Source organism: Tiliqua scincoides, chromosome 1, assembly GCF_035046505.1.
Source record: "Tiliqua scincoides isolate rTilSci1 chromosome 1, rTilSci1.hap2, whole genome shotgun sequence".
In the NCBI taxonomy this organism is placed as follows: Eukaryota; Metazoa; Chordata; class Lepidosauria; order Squamata; family Scincidae; genus Tiliqua; species Tiliqua scincoides.
Window position 1 is genome coordinate 260,635,472 of NC_089821.1, and position 4,934 is coordinate 260,640,405.

The 4,934-nt window shown below is 42.0% G+C and overlaps 1 pseudogene; it reads right to left on the reverse strand.

The window, feature by feature from the left end:
- Nucleotides 1-4,516: 4,516 nt before the first annotated feature.
- On the reverse strand, nucleotides 4,517-4,633 carry LOC136637983 (5S ribosomal RNA; annotated as a pseudogene).
- Nucleotides 4,634-4,934: the final 301 nt, after the last annotated feature.

Sequence of the window (4,934 nt, forward strand, 5' to 3'; positions counted from 1 at the left end):
TAGCTTGACATAATTAAAAATGGTGAGAAGTGGGAGAGAGAGCTTGAATGTGTCCAGACCCAACCCTCACTATAAAAGATATTTAATGTTTCATAAACCTGATTACATTTTATGAAAATACTGTACAAGCACAGGAACATTTGTACATCTTCTGAAACATAGTGATTTGGATCAACCACCAGATGGCAGCAAAATACAGCTGGTTGAAGGCTCAAGGTATGTATTTGGATTATTCTTGTAGTTAATGAAAGAAACTAGGTATCAAGCCAAGACTTCAGGATTATATTACATAGTTATATCAGTGATTAGATCCTTGCAACCTGCATATAGAAAGCTACTTCAGAGAACGGGGTATAATTCTAAGATCTTTCCAATAAGCTGCCAGCAAATGCTGCATAGATCAACTGTAACACCGAATACTAGCAGAGTATCTAAGTAATATTCTTATTATTTGTATGCCTTTCAAATAATATGGTGGTTAAACAGAGCTACTGGCCTTATGGGGAGTTACACTGTAAGCAAAGATCCTTGGATTTCCTGCAAGTTATAGTGAACCTGAAACTTTAAATGCATAGGTTGAATTTATATAGCTTTGTACCAATCATTTTTTGAATAATGTATTTACTGCCCTCTTATTTTTAATAATGTAGGGAGGAGAAGACTGAAGTTCAATATAAAATAGAACTTTGATAAATGCAGGATGAAGTAAATTCAATACAATGGGTGTTCTGTAGAAGTATTTGGTAAAAGGTGCTATAAAAATATTAAAGTGCTGCTGGCAAACCAGCAAAAAAAAGCAGAGTGTTTATCAGCCACAGGGTAAAACAGTAACATGGTAAAATGTTGAGTAACAGGGTAAAATTATGTTGTGACTCATAACTTTACTGCTGGAACTAAATGAATCTATAAAAAAAACTGGGGATAAATGTCCTTTAATTGCCATTAACTACTTTCTAAAAAAATATATACCTTCAGAAGTGATTCATCTTTTAAATCATATGAATGTATTTTTTATTTATTTCCGATGCACACAAAATACATGGTGTACAATCATTGTTAAATGAAATATCCATTGTTAAAGATAATCGTGGTCTCTTTTTTGAAACATTCATAAAATGAGATTTGGAACTACAACAAAGAATACTTTTTGTTGTTTATAATTAATTAGTCTGTCAGCAGTTTGTTATGGTGTAGTCATTGTGAATAGGACAGTACCAGAAAAAACACAGGATACAGAAAAACCCTTATACAGCAATATAAAACATGTGGAAAAAGACTTCCTTGCATACAGCTGGCATCTGGTTCCAACATCTGTATCGTGGTACTCATCTGGGGTTCCCTGAACTGGCTGGATAATTTTTTTGATGCAATGTACTTATCTACCTGTGACCATTAGTTATTGGATGCACCTAAACTATTATTGTTTTAATTGTAAGCTGCTTTGCATTTCACCACAGGCTTAAAAAAAAAAAGAACAGGAGACATATTATTAAAATAAAAACAGTAAAGTAAAATATAAATGGACAGAACTAGAGGAGAAGTGGAACCATGATGGTTAATCATTTTTATTGCAGCAATGCATATATTACAGGAAAAACCCAAATTACAAGTTCCAGCTAGTAAAAAATAAAAGCTCCATGGAGTCTAGAGATTCTAGTTCTGACAAGTACTCTTTAGAAGCTCCTAACCATCACAGGAGATCCTACTGTATGAAAACACTACTATTTCTAGTTTTGACTGATTGGAACTAACATCTCTGCAGACAGTTCAGAGTTTCTTGTTTTTACTAGTTGGAACTAGTAATAACTAATTCTGAGTTTTTAATGCAACACGTATACCATCATGTGGTGAGGAGTCATAGTCTTATTCCTAGTAGAATATGAGCACTGAGAATATGCTATGTGAAGATTTGCACAGCACAGATCAGTTGCTGGATGGAAAGAAGCAGCAGGAAAAGATTTTGGCTTGGAGCCCAAGCATCCCCTTCCTAACACTGTAAGGGCACTCAGGAGAATTTCAAAATGCAGACCTACTGTTTGGAATGAAGTAACAGTAGGAAACTGGCCCTAGCTCAGCCGTAAGTTCCCTTTGCCCTGGCTGTGCCACACACAAGAGTAGGTCAGGGTTGTCAGAAATGTCTTATGTTTTGCATATGTGGTTCTTAAATTTGGAAGAACCACATGCACAGGACCAATAATGTTCTGCTCAGCTTTCAGTTCTTAAAATGGGGTCTGTGAAGCAAAACAATGGTATTTGCATTGCAGCTGCTATCAAACATGCCTTAAATAAATGGTCTTCACTTGGATAGAAAAGCTTCTCCAATTAAAAAAAGAAAGGAAACAAAGGATTCCAGATACCAATCAAATGCCTGAATGACACCAGCAAATGCAAAATTAATGAAGCACAAACCTGGAATAACCAGCATTCATCAAGTGCACAGGACACTCTGTGGTTCCATCAGATAACCAGTTCTCAAGCCATGTACAGTTTTAAAAGTGAACACCAGTGCACAGGGCCTAGGAGAAGGAGGTAATTTGTACCCAGGCCCAGGGTCCGAAAAGGGGTCCAGGAGCCAAAGGAGGGGGCCTAGAAAGTTCCTGGGATCTGACATTTTCCTATCTCACCTGAACACAACTGCGGGCATGCAGAGGCAACTGCTACTTACTGCAAGCCATGCACACTGGGCCCAGGAATGCATCCATGACCCTCCTTAACACCGTATCACATCTGGGAGGAAACTGGCCTGCTACAGTAGCTCTTTGCCTTGCGAATCCAAAAACTGTGAAGGACTGTATAGGAGCTCAGGGACACAGCTGTGGGGCTACAACTGCTGCAGAAGTTTATTTTGGTGCACACTGGTCACTGTCCATTCTAGTGTGACTCTAACTACAAAGATGCTAATTTTCTGCAATGATTTGCTATACCTCAAAGATTTGAGAGACTGACAGCCCAATCCTATCCACACTTTCCTGGAAGTAAGCCCCATTGACTCTAATGGGATTTACTTCTGAGTAGACAGGCATAGGATTGGGCTGACAGGAGTGTGTTTGGTTTTCCTTATTACTTTATCTAGCTGCCAATGCCACATGGCTGGGTAGACCTGGGCTCTGCATCAAGAAGCCTGGTAGACCTGGGCTTCAAGGCTATTCTGGCTGTCAGCAACCTCCCCCTGCCTTATTTTGTCTCCCATTCTGCCTGTTCCCATTGCCTCTCTCCCCCTTTGGTTAGTGGCCCAAAAGAAACTTTGTACCCCCTGATAAAATTCCTCTCAGAGGCCCTGCCAAAGCATTGAAATCAGAGCAATTGTATGCACATACGCCAACGTAAAGAAATAGCCAGATTTTCAAACAGTGGACTTGGAAGGAGGGAGATCTGAATACATAAATGAGGAGATAAATCCTATTCTTGGGTGTACTGATTTATTTCTCCCAGTCACATTTCTTTCAGGCAGTGGTTTGCTGAGATATTCAGGGGGATTGAGCTACCTGGAAATCATAGCCTCTTACTCAGAAGCCCTTATTCCAGTGTGTGTACAGTTTGGAACTAAGAAAGTAAAGGCCCAATCCTATCATCTGGTTGCACCAGGATACTGCCAGGTATTCTTGTGCAACAAGGTCCCACTCTCACAGCCAGCAGCTGCTGCATGACCACCACTGAAGCAGCCGGAAAGCCATGCACCTTTGGCAATGAAGTGCAGTGCAGGCTGGTCACTGGTGGGCTTCTGCGGGCAAAAGGATGGATAGGTGCCGCTACTGGGGAAGATTGGGATGGAACTCAGGGTAAGTCGGGCTGGGGCAGACCAGGGCAGGTTGCATCTGACACATTTCAAACTCTTTTCTTGGGCCAGACATGCCCCTGGCAGGCCCGCAAGCAGTGTTTCTCAACATTTGTCCTCCACCATACCACTTCACATGGTCCACCTATTCAAAGTACCACCAGACATAACTGGTGATGATTTCATGGCCAGTTACTTCAGGGTTGGAAGGCCAGATGTGATGCAACCAATACCAGTAAGAGGTTCAGGGTGGATGGGGGGGGGGGTTTCCAAGTGTGGAAAAGCATGCTTTGGAGCTCTGCCGGCCAAGCCTCCTTCTACTGTTTGTGTCACTTTCCTGGTCTTGCTACCAGGCGGCAGGTATCCAGGGGTTCCCCTGAGTACCATCAAACGTCACCTCAAGTACCACTGGTGGTACCCATACCATTGGTTAAGAAACACTGTCCTTGAGCTATGTCAGTAAAAGATCTAATCTGAGGAGTTTCATTGGGGACCACGTGGTGGCCGCAAAGGTAAGTAAAGTTTTCATTTGTTACTTTTCCTGACCAACCTGGTGCCTGACCGGTGCACTGCATTGGTGGCCCTGCACACGATACACTTGCCCAGGATAGGACTGGGCCATCAGAGAAGGAGATGATATTGTGTCACAGATAGCAGTTTGGCAAACATGTTTCCTGCTTTTTTCAGCAATGCAGGCACTAGGATGGTTGGCAACCTTCAGTCTCGAAAGACTATGGTATAAGCCTACAGCACCCGGTATTCCCACGCGGTCTCCCATCCAAGTACTAACCAGGCCTGACCCTGCTTAGCTTCCGAGGTCAGATGAGATCGGGCATGTGCAGGGAAACAGTTGTAGTCTTTCAAGACTGAAGGTTGCCAACCAACCAACCAGGCACTAGGACCAATGCTTTTAAAGCTCCAGTGACAACTATCCACCTGGCTATATTTGACAGCACCTTCAATGTGTAGTTGAAGCCTTTGGTGGGCTCTAGATAGGGTAGTGATGCAGGAAAACCACAAACTCAGGTGATATAAAACCTGGTTAATGAAAGACAGAATTGAGTCCAGGTTTTTGGCTTGTCAATGAATGAGCGTAATTGATCCCCCAAAAGTAAGTCTCCTGTAGATGCATCCTTGCTGTCAAATTTTGTACTCTTTC